A 20,530-nucleotide genomic window follows, 5' to 3' on the forward strand; every position below is an offset into this window, starting at 1 on the left:
GCCGTGTGCCACCATCTTGTAGCAGAACTTTACCTGCTGTTAGCATCCCATTGACTCCCATTCATTTTGGCGTCACTTTGACAGCGAATAACTTTACATCTGAGGCGTTTGAAGACTCCATTTGTCCATTATTTATTTCTAAAGAAACACGACAATGTATAAAATGCTCCATTACGTTGTAGCTTATGTTATGGCCCCGTAGAAGCAGTTTTTGTAAAAGTAGGCTAACGATTGCGTCATAACCACGCGACTCTGTCGCACAGTAGAGAAATTACCGTATGGACGGGAGGAGAAGCTCGCGGGCAATCGGGGAGACGTGGAGGCAAAATGACAAAATAATTAATCAGAATACCTAGCAAAAGTTTCTCCTGCTCCTAGCTCATGGACAGCTCCTACTCACACTCTCCGTCTCTGCAAGATTTGGAAGGGAATGATTCAGATTTCTCATGCCACAGCCACTAGAAGACCGATGGGTTGCTCACGTCACATCTACGTCGTCAAGCTCAGTTTGAGTCGGTTTGAGTCTGCGCGTCAGGAACGGAAGTCCTAAAAAATCGCTAAAAATGGGCTTCACTTGTCTCAATTGAGTTCCAATGAGATGGCTCTGTCCACTTCTTATACTGTCTATGGTTTTTATGCACCAATTTAATAAGGGCATTTCACCATTTCACCAGAAGTATGGGGGCCACCTCATCAAAATAAATGATTACTTTTTTACCAAAACAGATCCAAGTAAATTGGAAAACAATGTGCAACCAGCATATACATTGTTGCTTACACTGCTGGGTGTTCTATTTAGCATTAATGGGATAGTTCACCCAAATTTCTGTCATTAATTACACTGAAAAAATGATGTTTTGTCAATTTTACTGCATTCACCCAACCAGCTATTCATTAAATGATCTCCATTTATATTGTGCATAAGAAAGAAAGTCATTGGTTTTCGGAAAAACATGAAGGTTTATCAATGAAGACAGAGTTTTTAGTTTCGAGTGGAGGTTAGCCTGAAATGCTCAGTAACATTGTCAGGAGCAGCACAAGGTTTGACAGTCTTTCCCTGTAATTACATCATTTGTGAATAAATGTATTGTGAAAAAGATGTGCACTTAATTATATTGAATGTGCACTTGTAGTGTACTTAAAGTAGTATTTAAAATACTGTAAAAGTATACTTGCAGAAAATATAACAATAATAAAATGAAATGCAACTTAAATGTACTTAGACAAGAGACCACTACAGTAAAACATAGAGTCATATTTACTAAATGAAATTAGTTTTTTTTTTACTCAAATATTACTTAAAATTTATTGTAGCCTACAACTAAAAGTTGTAAACTCAACAACTGATTATATTAGCTTATTGCTTTATTTAAAAGCAACGGCTGTGCACACTGCACAGTTCAACAGCACAGTGATTGCATCTTTACTTATTAAGCTAATGCAGGTGCTTGTGCAAACTAGCGGTAAACAATAAAATATTTGAGTTAATTAAAAAATTCTTAATTTAATTATGTTATGCAATTTATTTAAAGATACACTATACATGGATTTCTCGGCGACGTCATCACTGCTTGCGCACGCAACCAAAAGGCAAAAGACCCGCGGTCTTCGTACCGGAGTAAAGGGTTTGGCTAGTAGCATAGTGGTGGTGTTGTCGCTAAGTCAAAATGCCAAGGAGTTGTAGCCAGTGCTGGGAGCCTGATGTTCAACATTACTAGGGGGAAGCATGGTTTTGCCAAAAAAAATGCCTTAAAATCATAAGGCTTGGCTTTAAAGGTCCCATGACATGAAATTTTCACTTTCTGAGGTTTTTTAACATTAATATGAGTTCCCCTAGCCTGTATATGGTCCCCAAGTTTCTAGAAATTTCAATCGGTGTAAATCGAGCTTTTGCTATCTTTCTCTGCCTTTGAGAAAATGGAAGCTCAATCGCGCTGATCTTGAATCTCCTCCTTGTGACGTTAAAAGGAGGAATGTTACCTCCCCTGTCTCTGCTTTGCCCGCCCAGAGAATATTTTCCGCCCATGAGAAAATGAGCTAGGAAGTAGGAACGCGCACGCGCGAATTTAGTTTGTCCACGAGAGATATCATGGCTTTTGAGCGAGCGAAGCATAACAATTGCTCAATAATTGGATGTACAAATAAACACCGAAGGGTTAATACAGAGCTGGGCTTGCTGAACGTCTGAAACTAAAGTCTGGATCACTCTCTTTGGCTCAGCTACACACCTCGGAACAGTAAGTCAACTAATGATATATAAGTGTGTTGCTTTACTGTTTATGGTTGCCTAGACTGTTACACGTAGAATGTGGCTGTCACATTAGCTATGCAGCTATGCAGTTTATGTGTGTGAATACACACACTGTAACGCGAGTGTTGTAGCCTACACTTCTTTGTTATTTGGATAACCGTTTTCCTGTTGGTTATATGGTGCGCGCGATATCCGCATTTCAAGATCGCAGAGCTTGATGATGTAATTGTAATAAGATAAATTACAGATGTTACAGATCTCTCATGAAAAGGCAACAGTAGGTTAGCGTTAGCTACATGATAATAACTGTAAACCATCCGAATAAAGTACCGTATCCAGACATAATATTTTAAACTAACCATTCGGAAACGTCCTGCTGGAACCGCTGAGTTGTTGCTTCTCCATCCGGATCAGATTCTGGGTCAAACTGAAATGCTTGAACGACTGCGTGTCTTCGTGCCATTGCTATATCCAACGTAAACATGCACGGACCGGTACCGTTGCGCAAGATGGTCAAGACCACACCCACCCTCCACCTTGCGCCGCCTTTCTCCTCCTCATTAGCATTTAAAGCTACAGACACCGAAACGGCCTGTCTGAAGGAAGCTCATTCTGGGACTGGCTTGTAGTGGCTATAATTCTGCACCGAGGCTGAATTTTTGAAAAGAGATTTCAGATACAGTACTAGAGACCACTAAGGCCTATATTAAAGCCTACAAAAAGTAGCATGTCATGGGACCTTTAATGCCTTGCCTTTGACTAGGGAGCACATCCTCAACACGCAAAAATCCGGTGCAGCATCAAAGTATTTGACGAGCTGCACATGACCATATTAGCATGTAGTATGCATCAAGGGATTTGTATGCTCTAATCATTTCTCTTGTATACTTGGTGTCTGAATAAGATAATTATAGGCTATATATCTATATATCATACAATTGCTGGCCACTTCTTGTCATCCACAATCCAAAGATCGTCATGTATTGCATAGGGATCCGGCAAGATCTCACCATTGCTGAAAGTAAGTTTTTTTAATATAAGTTAGCCTAATCGCCACGGTCGGAGGTACTAAGGGTTCCCACATAATCCATCGTCAAATCTTTGATTTACAGTAAAGTAACGGTATATGTGTCATGAAATGTTGCAGGTCGTAACGTAAACAAGGCTAACTTATATAAAAGCAAAGCTCTATAGATGCTGCACTGCTAACATTGGCTATTACATTACTACATTGCTATAGTCTAACGTTAACATGATAATTCATACATGCATCATAGTATGTCCGGATTGCGCGCGCATCCGGTATTGTTTGTATACAAGAAACCCGTGTATAGGGGCTTCCGCACCGGGTAGTTCTAGGAACTTAGTTCTAGGAACTATACACCAGGGTGGCTCCTCGAGAACTAATGGTTCTCCTAGGAACGTTTTCCTGGTTGCATTCGTACCACCAAAAGCAACGCTGAAGTCAGATGACGTAAGCCGCGCTTGTTCTTGTGACTTTTATTTTGACGGCGCTGAGAACGCCAGAGCCTGAGCACGCAGTGCTGGCATTCTCAGTGTTTACGATCTGTCCGCGTGCGTTCAGCCAATCAGCGTACACTAACGTCACGGATAGTTAGATCCTACTCTGAAGTAGGAGCTTAATTTTTTACTTTTTTAAGGAGCTAAATTGGTTCCTCCAAAAGGAGTTCCTATGAAAAGGTAGCCTGGCTAACGTCAGACCACTTTCTCTTTGAGACGTGGTCTGGGAACCACATGTGCATTTTCTCGTATTTGAGGCGTGGTTTACGAATGCCCAGAGCCGTTTATTGGGCGCTACAAATGTCTATCAAATGCGCCTGTACGTAGCTCATAGCCAATCGTTTCAATTATACCAGATGACGTATGTAGAGCGACAGATATTCAACAAAGAAGAAGACGATGGGTCAGAGATTTCTGGCTGTTTCTCAATTCCAAGAACGCAGAGAACGGACTTGTGTTCTCGTGGAGACCGGTCTTGCCAAGCTTCCTTGGAAGAACGAACTCGGAACCGGCCGCAATGACTTCTGGGACACCAGGCGAGTACTAGCTCAAGTCTGCATTCGATGCATCCTCGGTATCAAGAACACATCCGGGTTCTTTCATGCGTCCTCTGTACTTGCGTTCTTGAGAATTGGGTCTGAACTTCGACGGTTAATGATGACATAAAACGAGAACACAAGGACGCAAGATCGCTGAAGAACGCATATTGAGAAACACCCTACTTCAGCCGAAGCTGTCAAAAGGCCGGTGTTGTGTACATGAAGAACATGGCTAACGTTACCACAAAACTGAGTAGCGTTATCACATTTTACCAATCGTACAGACGCGGCTAATGGTGCCTTCACGTGCTATGGTAGTTATGGTAAATACTAGGGCTGAACGATATGGACAAAATTTCATATCTCGATTTTCATGCCAGATATCTCGATATCGATACAATACGATATGACTACGTAAGTACTAAAAAAACAATACATTTAGAGTTTGTAAAATACACACTGATGTCTATGGAAGAGGTAATAATAATCCTTTCCATTATAATTCGACACGTTTTATTCATATCAGATACACATTGTGTAAGTAACTTCAATGTTTACTCTATTCTATTCCCAGTTCACCAGCCACTTACTTTTCAGTATTTCGGGAGAAGTGGATGAATTCACGTGTTGTAAACATAGAGGTTGTAAATCCAACAGATCCGATTCTCTGAACTGCGTCTGCGGCACAAACTAACACGGCGGCGCCCATCGCGCATACAGCTCAACTAAAGCGATCGTTATAAAGGTGTTTAAACAACAATATACTTCCACTTGCATGTATTTGACAATCGGAATATCAGATATTTCATGCCATAGCTAACACATTTGTGAATATTCTGAATAAAAAAGGAAAAATGACATAAAAGCAGATCATCATTCATTCAGCGCTGTTGCTGCTGCGGTGTGTCACATGACAAGCAATGACGCGTCACCATGGAAACGCCGCCCCCCCTCTCACAATATAGTTCCCACGTCCCTGGTAGTGTGCGCGCGCTGGCTTTAGCGGTGCATTCAAGGACACTCGTAAAACTGATGTTTGTTGTGACTGCCAGAGTTGTATGCAGGGCGAGCGCGGAGAGGGAAAATCTATATCGTCTATATCGTTGCTTTTTTCGATATTAATATCTTGAAAGTTCATATCTCGATATAGATACGATAACGATATATCGTTCAGCCCTAGTAAATACCAAAAGCCGACATGGAAAATGCACATGAACACCCCCTCATGTGGTATTTTCCACTGGGCAACTCGTAGAATATTTTGATGCACGAGTTGCCGAGATGAGATAACCTTTGACCTTTTCAAAATGGCGGAGAGCAACGCAAGAGTTGTGGGCTGTGTCCAAATTTCAGGGTCTACATCCTTCGGAGTACTCATTTGAAGGATGTTACGTCACAGCGCCGCGACGAAGGCTGTCCAAATTCGTAGGATCCTTCAAATGCGGCCCACAAATACGTCCTCCTTTTCCCCGAATTGGAAGGATGGGTGTGGTGGATCCTTTCCCGTCCTACCTATCCCATAATTCTTTTCGGCAGAGCGTAATGGCGGACGAAGCGAGCGGTAGCGGAGTGGGAGAGGAGTATGCTTTTCGATGTAAGTTTTTTAAAAACTGGCTTTTCAAAAAAAAAAAAAATGTTCAGTGGTTGAAATTTTTATTTTTATTTTTTTTAATAAGGAATGGCCAAAGCTCAGGCTTGTCATGTATTTGGTTTTTCATTCTTGGATAAGAATTGTGAACACCCCCATACTGAGATATAATTTAATTTTCACATTAAATTAAATAAAGTTTTCTTATTGTGGGAAAAGCATATTCTGTCATTGACCTGATTTTAGCAATAACAAAGATAACTGATGGATCCTTTATGGTAATACATATGATATGGTACAACTACAGTGCAATGCAAATAGTAAATATTAGATAAAGTGAGAGGTAGGCTAATAGTAAATAGTTTAGTCAATAAAATAAACAAACAGTATACAGCAAATAAAATAGTAATGAAAAGTATAATTATATAATATCATAAGTACTAATATAATAATAATAATAATAATAATAATATATTGATAATAGCATATAGTTTATGTATAATACTATAATAATAGCAATAGAATATGAAATATCAATTACAGAATATAGACAATAAAAAATAATAAGTTAAATAGTTACTATGAATAGTAAAATAATTTAACAGCATAACTATAATAGATTGATATTCGCAAGTGGTATATTATTATAATAACAATAATAAATAATGTAAATTTATACATTTTAACATATTATTACATAGGTTATATAAAATAAAATGACGCAACCCTGTCTCTTTTTGTTAAATTTCAGTTTTTAAAAGGTATAAGAAGCTATACAAGTCAAGAAATAAAGTAAACGATTCAGTCAAACATACAGCAGGCTACACCGTTAAAGTTAAATAAGCCTAAATATATAAAGTTATGAAACTTCACTTTGCCCTCAGCCACAACAATCTGCCAAGGAACAAATTATAGATTAATGAAACCAAAGATCGCCTGTTAGATAAACACAGGACGAATTATTCTCACTAGACTGACAGCGGCGAACGTCTAGAAGCACTAGCCGAGGCAAGGCTGTTCTCGGCGGGGTACATGAGCGCTGAGCACCCGGTGATCCCTGGATCTCACAACTCCGAAACCGTCAGATAACATTTTTAAAATGGCGCTCTCTTTATAAATAAACCACAGATTTGAGCTTTAAACAACTACATTGTCGACTGAAAAACTCTTAAAACTACATTTCGTGACACAGTAACAGTAGTATTTTTAAATTTCGCCGCCTTTCTCCTTAGTAGGGAGGTTAAGCCCAAAAAATAGGCCTTTGACTTCAAGTCATGATGCAAAGGTCACCTTTGGTATGGAAGTACCTTAGGGTCATACAAATAAATTTATCCTAAGACACAAGTGAGATCACACTTTGTATCAGAAATAAACAGGTTTTTTCAAAAATGGCCGCCAATGCGCCGAAAATACTCTAGAGCCCATATCTTTGCTTCTGTTATCTCTATAATGACAAATTTGGTGTCAAAGTGTACATTTTTGGGGTCAAGGAATCCAATAAAATCAGTTTCAAGTTTAAAAAAACACAATTTTTCCCCATACCATGACAATTTGGGGTAAATATGCACATTTCACATAAAAATTGTGTCATCAGAGTGACTTTACTTATCTTTTCCTTCAAAAACTTTAATTTTGTATTTAAGCAGTGCAGCTACTTCTGTACATTACATTTGTCCTAAGTAGCATGAGATTTCGACCAGTCAGGAGTAGCCTATAGCAAATCAGTTCCTGCAACAACACATCCTATATGCACCAGGAGCTGTGACAGCTGTTGAAGGTCAGAGGTGACAGGTTAACACTTTGAGGTTCGTATGACTTCCTCATTAAATAGAAAAATGCTTTTAATGTTAGATAACTAGTAACTAGCTAGCTAGTAACTAGTTAGCTTCATTATAACTAGGTCGCTAGTAACTAGTTAGCTTCATCATAACTAGCTAGTGACTAGTTAGCGTCATTTTTATTGAAGCAAGCACATAGCCTACATGTTGCTAGCTAGTTACTTAGCTTCATTATTTGATAGTTTTTTACTTTTGCGAATGCTTGTTAATGCTCATATTATCTCTCTTATGATGTTAAAGCAACTTCATTTATTTTTTCAGATTAGCCATATAGGAATGCCGTGACTGGAGTTTATGCTTCCTATGTCAGTCCGCCCTAAAGATTGAAAAAACATTATATCCCTCTTAAAGGGGACCTATTATGCCCCTTTTCACAAGATGTAAAATAATTCTCTGATGTCCCCAGAGTGTGTATGTGAAGTTTTAGCTCAAAATACCCAACAGAATTTTATTTACAGCACGTTTAAATCATCATTTTTTGGGTCTGTGAAAAACGCACTATTTTAGTGCTTCTCCTTTAAATGCTAATGAACTGCTGGTTCACATCACAGGGGGTGGAGCCTAGGCAGCCGCGAATTCCCGGTGCATGTTGGACTCCGGCAGGGCTGCCCTTTGTCGCTGGTTCTGTTCATAATTTTTATGGACAGAATTTCTAGGCGCAGCCAGGGGCCGGAGGGTGTCAGGTTTGGTGACAACACGATTTCGTCTCTGCTCTTTGTGGATGATGCTGTCGTGTTGGCCTCATCAAACCAGGACCTTCAGCATGCACTGGGACGGTTTGCAGCCGAGTGTGAAGCGGCTGGGATGAGAATCAGCACCTCCAAATCCGAGGCCGGAAAAGGGTGGCTTGCCCACTTCAGGTTGGTGGAGAGTTCCTGCCTCAAGTGGAGGAGTTTAAGTATCTTGGGTTTTTGTTCACGGGTGAGGGAAGGATGGAACGGGAGATTGACAGACGGATCGGTGCAGCTTTTGCAGTAATGCGGTCGATGTATCGGTCCGTCATGGTAAAGAAAGAGCTGAGCTGCAAGGCGAAGCTCTCGATTTACCGGTCAATCTTCGTTCCTACTCTCACCTATTACCCAGGGGGCAAAACACCTGTTTTTTAGGAAATCAGACATGGGCTGCTGTAAAAGGTTGTCATATAAAAATGAAATCTATGATGTCTGAGGATCACAACCTGGGTGGCCAACCCGGTCAACAAGCTGCTGGAAACTTATGGTCATGAGCTTTGGGTCATGACTAAAAGATCAAGATCCCGGATACAGACGGCCGAAATGAGCTTTCTCCGCAGGGTGGCTGGGCGATCCCTTAGAGATAGGGTGAGGAGCTCGGTCACTCGGGAGGAGCTCAGAGTAGAGCCGCTGCTTCTCCACATCGAGAGGGGTCAGCTGATGTTGCTCGGGCATCTGTTCCGGATGCCTCCTGGACGCCTTCCCGGGAAGGTGTTCCGGGCGCGTCCCACTGGGAGGAGACCCCGGGGAAGACCTAGGACAGACTATGTCATAGTCTATCGCAAGCTGATGGGAATGCCGGCTTTTGAGTACTTGGCCAATGAGGATGAATTACTGTATGTAGTAAATAGAAAATCTCTACAGCAAAAGGCCAGCCGCTACTTGCATTTGGTTTGTTTCTACCATTTATTAGTAATGAGGTACACAGTTTGTTTACTACTTACTATTTACCTGAGCATTCAGTATTGTGTAATATAGCATACAGAAGGTGAGGGTCATTTTGGGGGGAAAGAAGTGCTGCATTTGATCATTTTATCATTTAAACGTGACTTTTCATGAAAATTCTATAATCCAAGATGGCCGCCACCATAATGACGTCATAATATGCAAATTAGATGGGAAAATGTAATCCCTTCATAAACTTTGGGTCATCCTTAATATTTATCTAATTTACAGAAAGTCTCTATCTTTTATCACTTTTAAGATATAGCCTTTTGAAATTAAGATGTCAAAATTTTTGGAAAAAACCTCTGGCGCAGAAACACTGTGTGTTTGGCATGCGTTTTTTAACAAAAAATTGCATACTTCACCTCCAATTGTCATGGTAAGGACAACATTATTGTTTTTTAGTCTTGGAACCTATTTTATTGGACTCCTTGAGCCAAAAAATGTACACGTTGATACCAAATTTGTCATTATAGCTATAACAGAAGCAAAGATATGGGCCTCTCAAGTATGGTCGGCGGCCATTTTTAAAAAATGTGCGTATATAAGATAAAAAATGTGATCTCACGTGTGTCTTAGGATAAATTGATTTCTATGGCCCTAAGGTACTTCCATACCAAAGGGGACCTTTGCATCATGACTTGAAGTCAAAAGTCACTTAACCTCCCTACTACCTCTGAAAATATGTGAAAGAAGGGTAGGCTGTCCAAATTCACAAACACCGACTTCCAGGCTTTGCGGTCGTCGGAGGACCCCTCCTCCTTCAACCGGGTAGGAAGGATCCTAAAGAGGATGCAGACCCTGAATTTGGACACAGCCGTGAATACTGTTAGCGGATAGTTTTTGTAGCCTATACAATGTTGTGTCATTAACGATTGTAATATAATGCGTTAACACTCAATTTTCAACTTCGCCGAAATTTCCTTGGTTCATATTTGATCATTTTTTGTCATGTTTTATTTTTTTTAATTATTATGTTTTAATCATCAGAAAGCACCACATTTAGGTTTTTTGTTTTTGTTTTTTTTGTAAAGATAAAAAAGATACTCTACTGACACAGACCTTGCGGGTACTACATTACGACAGCAAAAGCACTTGAACACAACACACTGGTAAATACCAGTTCACAAGTGGAAAATATCATCTTTTCCATAGCACGTGAAGGCAGCATAAGTTACAACACTATATGCCACGCAATTTCGTCTAGCCTACATCTGACCATTTTGGGTTCAAACACGCCCTGCACACCACACATACTGTACTTAACAGTGTTAAATATGAAAAATACCGTTCGATAGAACTGCTTTCTTACCACAGTTATCTGCGTGCTTCCTTGGGGATGAAGTTCCACATTTGCGGCTATCCAACACGAAAATGTTTGCAGCAAAGCCTTTCACAATATTTTCTTCAGATAACTCCAAATTTCTCCCACACACTTTACTTTATTTTTGATGACGTATTGTCGACAACTTTACAATCTTCACTAGCTATTCTTTTCTTCAACTCCTCAGCATCCATCTCGACGACTGCAAGCAGATCGCGCGCGCGCGGTTATGAAGAATTTTTTAAAAATGAAAGTAGCCTAGGTAACGTTATAGATCCTGGGAGGGCGTGGCGCGTGGGCACAAATAAACTGATGTTGATTTTAAATTATTTTATCAACTTGAAATACAGGCATATTTTTGTAGATGTGTTCATAAAAATATGCATATATTTTTACGTCTCATGTTAGATCCATAGATATAAACAAACTGCTTCGGTGTGTCGCATAGATGTCGTCATCGTCTTGCTGCTCCCTCCCCGTTCTGTGATTGGTTCCCTAACTGAGGCGAAAATCTGGTCCATGGTAGCTATACCATAGATATCATATATAAACGACAATATTAAATAAATATTAAAAAAAATGTGTGTGGTGATGGAAATGACAGGGTGTTGTGGCAATGACAGTTAATGAATGTGAATGTATAGAGCTGGTAAGTCCCGCCCCTTCCGCATTTTTTTACAGTCTATTTTTTACAGTCTACCTCTCATTAAGAAACCACAATTAGATCCGAATAATCTAGTAAATTATAGACCCATTTCAAATCTACCTTTTATGTCTAAAATACTAGAAAAAGTTGTGTCTGCCCAACTGGGCTCTTTCTTACAAGAAAATGACACCTATGAAAAGTTTCAGTCTGGGTTCAGGCCGCATCATAGCACTGAAACTGCGCTCGTTAAAATCACAAATGATTTACTTTTAGCTTCTGACCAAGGCTGTATCTCAATATTAGTTTTACTTGATCTTAGTGCTGCGTTCGATACTATAGATCATACAATACTCTTAGATCGACTACAAAATTATACTGGTGTTCAAGGACAAGCATTAAGGTGGTTTAGATCGTATTTATCTGACCGCTACCATTTTGTTTATTTAAATGGAGAAAAATCTATCATAACTCCAGTAAACTATGGAGTGCCGCAGGGATCTGTGTTAGGCCCTCTATTATTCTCAATATATATGCTACCACTTGGAAATATTATAAGGAAACATGGAATTAGTTTCCATTGTTATGCTGATGACACTCAAATCTATATTTCATCACGGCCAGATGAAAACGCTAAATTATCCAAATTGACAGAGTGTGTTAAAGATATAAAAGATTGGATGACGCATAATTTTCTTTTATTAAATCCAGACAAGACAGAGGTACTACTTATCGGTTCAAAAAACCACCCACAAAACCTCTCACAATACAACTTTAACATAGTAGGATGTCCTGTTACTTCATCCTCTACAGTAAAAGACCTGGGTGTTATATGAGACTGCAACCTGTCTTTTGAAAATCATATTTCATATGTTACAAGAACAGCCTTTTTCCACCTTAGAAACATTGCTAAGCTACGTAATATGCTATCAGTTTCTGACGCAGAAAAGTTAGTTCATGCATTCATGACCTCGAGACTAGATTACTGTAATGCGTTATTAGCCGGTTGTCCTGCATCCTCAATAAACAAGCTACAGTTAGTCCAAAATGCCGCCGCTAGAGTTCTAACTAGATCAAGAAAATATGATCATATAACACCGATTTTATCATCCCTACATTGGTTACCTATAAAGTCCCGTATTAATTACAAGGTATTGCTACTGACTTATAAAGCCCTAAACGGCTTAGCTCCAGTCTATTTAACGGATCTTCTATCGCCCTATAATCCATCGCGCTCTTTAAGGTCACTAAATTCGAGGCTTTTGGTCATACCTAGGATATCTAGGTCCACCAAAGGAGGGAGAGCATTTTCACATTTAGCACCAAAACTCTGGAATAGCCTTCCTGATACTGTTCGTTGCTCAGACTCGCTCTCCCAGTTTAAAACTAGATTAAAGACGCATCTCTTCAGCCAGGCATTCATATAATACTTTTAATCCTACAGTTAAATCCGACCTCTAGTTCATAAACGCCAGAGGAGAACTGGCCCCCGACTGAGCCCGGGTTCTCCCAAGGTTTTTTTTTTTCTCCATTAGGTCACCTGATGGAGTTTTTCGGTTCCTTGCCACTGTTGCCTTTGGCTTGCTCAGTTGGGGATATTTGGGGATATTTAATTTAATTAATCAATCAACGATACTATTGATCAGCATTACCGAACGTAGACGTTCCACTAGAAACAAACATTGATGTATTGTTCTAATTTATTACTGTGAAGCTGCTTTGATACAACCTGTGTTGTGAAAAGCGCTATATAAATAAACTTGACTTGACTTGACTTGACTTGACTATGGCAAAACCCCGCTGGACCTCAAAGTTGAAAAACCGTCAATGCAAGTGAATGGGAGAAAATAATTATTTTCTGGTCCCGTTTGAATTGTGCCATGAATGTGAACATATGTTGTCTGTGAATTTTTTATATAACTTTTCGTGAAAAGAATGATCCAATTTAGCGGGTAGAAGTTTGATACGGTTAGACTTTGTGTGAGAGCACTTTGTGGACTACAACTCTCGACGCGTTTGAAACGTCAACACCACTAGCACACGGACTAGCTCACGGATCCCGCTAAACATGGCTGTGTCTTTGGTGCACTTCACCGCCTTCTTTCAGGGAGAGGACAAAATCGTTGAAGTTGGTGAAAACCACGGGTAAGTCAACTTAATGGGGTGACGTCACATAGGCGACAGTGCATACTAAAATAAAAAATAGATAAAAATGAAATAAATTAATATAAAAGTTATATAATTAAAATAGAATAGAAATAAAAATAATATCATAATCCATCCATCCATCTTCTTCTGCTTATCTTGGTCCGGGTCGTGGGGGCAGTCTAAGCAGAGACGCCCAGACTTCCCTCTCCCTAGACACTTCCTCCAGCTCTTCCAGGGGAATACCAATGTGTTCCCAGGCCAGCCGGGTGACATAATACCTTCAGCATGTCCTAGGTCTTCCCCGGGGTCTCCTCCCGGTGGGACGCCTGGAACACCTCCCCGGGAAGGTGTCCAGGAGGCATCTGGAACAGGTGCCTGAGCCACCTCAGCTGGCTCCTCTCGATGTGGAGGAGCAGTGGCTCTACTCTGAGCTCCTCCCGAGTGACCGAGCTCCTCACCCTATCTCTAAGGGAGCGTCCAGCCACCCTGCGGAGAAATCTCATTTCGGCTGCCTGTATCTGGGATCTTGTCGTTTTGGTCATGACCCACAGCTCATGACCATAGGTGAGAGTAGGAACTTAAATTGACAGGTAAATCGAGAGCTTCACCTCGCAGCTCAGCTCCTTCTTCACCACAACAGACCGGTACATCGACCACGTTACTGCAGAAGCTGCACCGATCCATCTGTCAGTCTCCCGATCCATAATTCCCTCACTCCACTTGAGGCAGGAACTCTCCACCAACCTGAAGCGGGCAAACCACCCTTTTCCGACTGAGAATCATGGCTTCGGACTTGGAGGTGCTGATTCTCATCCCAGCCGCTTCACACTCGGCTGCAAACCGTCCAAGTGCATGCTGAAGTTCCTGGTCTGATGAGGCCAACACGACAACATCATCCGCAAAAAGCAGAGACGAAATCGTGTGTTCATTTTAAATCTAGATATGGCGGGAGATAACGTATTATAAACAAAATAATTCAAGTTGTTTTGTTGTGATTTATTACACACATTTTCGCCATGCATTTCATAGGCTATTAATCTTTTAAAAGTTTCATAGGTGGGCGTTTCTTCAGGGGCACTTTTAGCCTTGTGAAGTTGAATAAAAAAAACTTGTTGAAAAGTCACGTAACACAGTCTCATATGTTTAAATATGAGTATCCTGTATCCGGGATCTTGTCCTTTTGGTCATGACCCACAGCTCATGACCATAGGTGAGAGTAGGAACGTAAATTGACCGGTAAATTGAGAGCTTCACCTTGCAGCTCAGCTCCTTCTTCACCACAACAGACCGGTACATTGACCACGTTACTGCAGAAGCTGCACCGATCCGTCTGTCAGTCTCCCGATCCATAATTCCCTCATTCGTCTGCAAACTGCCCAAGTGCATGCTGAAGTTCCTGGTCTGATGAGGCCAACACGACAACATCATCCGCAAAAAGCAGAGACGAAATCGTGTGTTCCCCAAACCGGACACCCTCCGGCCCCTTGCTGCGCCTAGAAATTCTGTCCATAAAAATTATGAACAGAACCAGCGACAAAGGGCAGCCCTGCCGGAGTCCAACATGCACTGGGAAACAGTCTGACTTATTGCCAGCAATGCGAACCAAGCTCCTTCTCCAGTCGTACAGGGACCAGACAGCCCTTAGCAAAGGGGCCCGGACCATATACTCCCGGAGCACCCTCCACAGGATGCTGTGAGGGACACTGTCGAATGCCTTCTCCAAATCCACAAAGCACATGTGGATTGTTTGGGCAAACTCCCATGCACCCTCCAGCACCCTGGAGAGAGTATAGAGCTGGTCCAGTGTTCCACGACTGGGACGAAAAACCGTACTGTTCCTCCTGAATCCCAGGCCGAATTCTCCTCTCCAGTACCCTGGCATAGGCTTTCCCGGGGAGGCTGAGAAGTTTGATCCCCCTGTAGTTGGAACACACCCTCTGGTCCCCTTTCTTGATCTTAGTGCTGCGTTCGATACTATAGATCATACAATACTCTTAGATCGACTACAAAATTATACTGGTGTTCAAGGACAAGCATTAAGGTGGTTTAGATCGTATTTATCTGACCGCTACCATTTTGTTTATTTAAATGGAGAAAAATCTATCATAACTCCAGTAAACTATGGAGTGCCGCAGGGATCTGTGTTAGGCCCTCTATTATTCTCAATATATATGCTACCACTTGGAAATATTATAAGGAAACATGGAATTAGTTTCCATTGTTATGCTGATGACACTCAAATCTATATTTCATCACGGCCAGATGAAAACGCTAAATTATCCAAATTGACAGAGTGTGTTAAAGATATAAAAGATTGGATGACGCATAATTTTCTTTTATTAAATCCAGACAAGACAGAGGTACTACTTATCGGTTCAAAAAACCACCCACAAAACCTCTCACAATACAACTTTAACATAGTAGGATGTCCTGTTACTTCATCCTCTACAGTAAAAGACCTGGGTGTTATATGAGACTAGATTACTGTAATGCGTTATTAGCCGGTTGTCCTGCATCCTCAATAAACAAGCTACAGTTAGTCCAAAATGCCGCCGCTAGAGTTCTAACTAGATCAAGAAAATATGATCATATAACACCGATTTTATCATCCCTACATTGGTTACCTATAAAGTCCCGTATTAATTACAAGGTATTGCTACTGACTTATAAAGCCCTAAACGGCTTAGCTCCAGTCTATTTAACGGATCTTCTATCGCCCTATAATCCATCGCGCTCTTTAAGGTCACTAAATTCGAGGCTTTTGGTCATACCTAGGATATCTAGGTCCACCAAAGGAGGGAGAGCATTTTCACATTTAGCACCAAAACTCTGGAATAGCCTTCCTGATACTGTTCGTTGCTCAGACTCGCTCTCCCAGTTTAAAACTAGATTAAAGACGCATCTCTTCAGCCAGGCATTCATATAATACTTTTAATCCTACAGTTAAATCCGACCTCTAGTTCATAAACGCCAGAGGAGAACTGGCCCCCGACTGAGCCCGGGTTCTCCCAAGGTTTTTTTTTTTCTCCATTAGGTCACCTGATGGAGTTTTTCGGTTCCTTGCCACTGTTGCCTTTGGCTTGCTCAGTTGGGGATATTTGGGGATATTTAATTTAATTAATCAATCAACGATACTATTGATCAGCATTACCGAACGTAGACGTTCCACTAGAAACAAACATTGATGTATTGTTCTAATTTATTACTGTGAAGCTGCTTTGATACAACCTGTGTTGTGAAAAGCGCTATATAAATAAACTTGACTTGACTTGACTTGACTTGACTATGGCAAAACCCCGCTGGACCTCAAAGTTGAAAAACCGTCAATGCAAGTGAATGGGAGAAAATAATTATTTTCTGGTCCCGTTTGAATTGTGCCATGAATGTGAACATATGTTGTCTGTGAATTTTTTATATAACTTTTCGTGAAAAGAATGATCCAATTTAGCGGGTAGAAGTTTGATACGGTTAGACTTTGTGTGAGAGCACTTTGTGGACTACAACTCTCGACGCGTTTGAAACGTCAACACCACTAGCACACGGACTAGCTCACGGATCCCGCTAAACATGGCTGTGTCTTTGGTGCACTTCACCGCCTTCTTTCAGGGAGAGGACAAAATCGTTGAAGTTGGTGAAAACCACGGGTAAGTCAACTTAATGGGGTGACGTCACATAGGCGACAGTGCATACTAAAATAAAAAATAGATAAAAATGAAATAAATTAATATAAAAGTTATATAATTAAAATAGAATAGAAATAAAAATAATATCATAATCCATCCATCCATCTTCTTCTGCTTATCTTGGTCCGGGTCGTGGGGGCAGTCTAAGCAGAGACGCCCAGACTTCCCTCTCCCTAGACACTTCCTCCAGCTCTTCCAGGGGAATACCAATGTGTTCCCAGGCCAGCCGGGTGACATAATACCTTCAGCATGTCCTAGGTCTTCCCCGGGGTCTCCTCCCGGTGGGACGCCTGGAACACCTCCCCGGGAAGGTGTCCAGGAGGCATCTGGAACAGGTGCCTGAGCCACCTCAGCTGGCTCCTCTCGATGTGGAGGAGCAGTGGCTCTACTCTGAGCTCCTCCCGAGTGACCGAGCTCCTCACCCTATCTCTAAGGGAGCGTCCAGCCACCCTGCGGAGAAATCTCATTTCGGCTGCCTGTATCTGGGATCTTGTCGTTTTGGTCATGACCCACAGCTCATGACCATAGGTGAGAGTAGGAACTTAAATTGACAGGTAAATCGAGAGCTTCACCTCGCAGCTCAGCTCCTTCTTCACCACAACAGACCGGTACATCGACCACGTTACTGCAGAAGCTGCACCGATCCATCTGTCAGTCTCCCGATCCATAATTCCCTCACTCCACTTGAGGCAGGAACTCTCCACCAACCTGAAGCGGGCAAACCACCCTTTTCCGACTGAGAATCATGGCTTCGGACTTGGAGGTGCTGATTCTCATCCCAGCCGCTTCACACTCGGCTGCAAACCGTCCAAGTGCATGCTGAAGTTCCTGGTCTGATGAGGCCAACACGACAACATCATCCGCAAAAAGCAGAGACGAAATCGTGTGTTCATTTTAAATCTAGATATGGCGGGAGATAACGTATTATAAACAAAATAATTCAAGTTGTTTTGTTGTGATTTATTACACACATTTTCGCCATGCATTTCATAGGCTATTAATCTTTTAAAAGTTTCATAGGTGGGCGTTTCTTCAGGGGCACTTTTAGCCTTGTGAAGTTGAATAAAAAAAACTTGTTGAAAAGTCACGTAACACAGTCTCATATGTTTAAATATGAGTATCCTGTATCCGGGATCTTGTCCTTTTGGTCATGACCCACAGCTCATGACCATAGGTGAGAGTAGGAACGTAAATTGACCGGTAAATTGAGAGCTTCACCTTGCAGCTCAGCTCCTTCTTCACCACAACAGACCGGTACATTGACCACGTTACTGCAGAAGCTGCACCGATCCGTCTGTCAGTCTCCCGATCCATAATTCCCTCACTCGTCTGCAAACTGCCCAAGTGCATGCTGAAGTTCCTGGTCTGATGAGGCCAACACGACAACATCATCCGCAAAAAGCAGAGACGAAATCGTGTGTTCCCCAAACCGGACACCCTCCGGCCCCTTGCTGCGCCTAGAAATTCTGTCCATAAAAATTATGAACAGAACCGGCGACAAAGGGCAGCCCTGCCGGAGTCCAACATGCACTGGGAAACAGTCTGACTTATTGCCAGCAATGCGAACCAAGCTCCTTCTCCAGTCGTACAGGGACCAGACAGCCCTTAGCAAAGGGGCCCGGACCATATATTCCCGGAGCACCCTCCACAGGATGCTGTGAGGGACACTGTCGAATGCCTTCTCCAAATCCACAAAGCACATGTGGATTGTTTGGGCAAACTCCCATGCACCCTCCAGCACCCTGGAGAGAGTATAGAGCTGGTCCAGTGTTCCACGACTGGGACGAAAAACCGTACTGTTCCTCCTGAATCCCAGGCCGAATTCTCCTCTCCAGTACCCTGGCATAGGCTTTCCCGGGGAGGCTGAGAAGTTTGATCCCCCTGTAGTTGGAACACACCCTCTGGTCCCCTTTCTTGAAAAGAGGGACCACCACCCCGGTCTGGCAGTCCAGAGGTACTGTCCCCGACCGTCACACGATGTTGCAGAGGCGTATCAGCCAAGACAGCCCCACAACATCCAGAGATTTGAGGTACTCAGGGCGGATCTCATCCACCCCCGGTGCCTTGCCACTGAGGAGTTTCTTGACTACCTCAGTGACTTCAGCTTGGGTGATGGACGAGTCCACCTCTGAGCCCTCGGCCTCTGCTTCCTCAATGGAAGACGTGTCGGTGGGATTGAGGAGATCCTCGAAGTATTCCTTCCACCGTCCGACGATATCCCCAGTTGAGGTCCACTGTAAACAGTGTTGGTAGGGCATTGCTTCCCCCTCCTGAGGCGCTGGACGGTTTGCCAGAATCTCTTCGAGGCCAACCGATAGTCCTTCTCCATGGCCTCACCGAACTCCTACCAGGGGCATATAGCCACGGACAACACGGCTAGGATAATTCGGGTACTCAAACCCCTCCACCACGATAAGGTGGCAGTTCAAGGAGGAGGGGGATATATATATATATATAATATCATAATATAAATATAAAAATAAAAAGTATTGTAATACATTATAATATAAAAAACTATTACACAAATCTAATCTCGCAAGTATTAATTGTATTCTAAAAAAGAGTATTTTGCATACATGAAATGCTAAGTATTAATGCAGAGCTAATCAGTGAAGCTATCTTCCATTTTTTCACAAAAAAAATACAGAAATGTCATTTCAACACATATAAGGAGGTTGAAAAGTAATGTAAAAAGAAATGTAGTAAAAAGTTTTTAAGGTGGTTTTATTGTTAGTTTGACAAAGAAAGAGGAATTTGTCCAAAATTATATGTATTTTTAAAAATATGACCAAAGATAATAGAACATAATAGTGCCCATAGTCTAAGAATCACCCAGGTAAGAAATGTGTTTAATGCTTAACTTAAGAGCAGATCGGAACACACATTCACACACAGCATATTTTACTTCATTATGTAGGCCTACATTCATTTGTATGTATTAACACCAACAATAAGATATTCCTGCTTAGCTTTGTTGTGGTAACTTTCCATGTAAAGCTAATGAGGACATTATTGTCTTTCATTGCTCCCTTTGCCTGCATTCCAGACGGCTTTATTATGACACGTGCCCTGCTCCCTCCAAAGTCCCCACGTCAAGGGCCCTGCCCTTCGCAGTGAGAGCACCATGCTAACTTCCGATTGGAATTTGCCATGATTCATGCCTCAAAGTAGCTGGAGCAACTGTTCTCTATTTATGGATATGATGACAACAGGCACTAGCGAGTGAAGTTACACAAATTCCCATGAAAACCGTCATCAGACCCCAGGTCTAAAATATAAACACATTATACCATGGTCTGGGTGAATACTCGATTCTGAT

Source organism: Scardinius erythrophthalmus (genome assembly GCF_964197995.2).
Source record: "Scardinius erythrophthalmus genome assembly, chromosome: 3".
In the NCBI taxonomy this organism is placed as follows: domain Eukaryota; kingdom Metazoa; phylum Chordata; class Actinopteri; order Cypriniformes; family Leuciscidae; genus Scardinius; species Scardinius erythrophthalmus.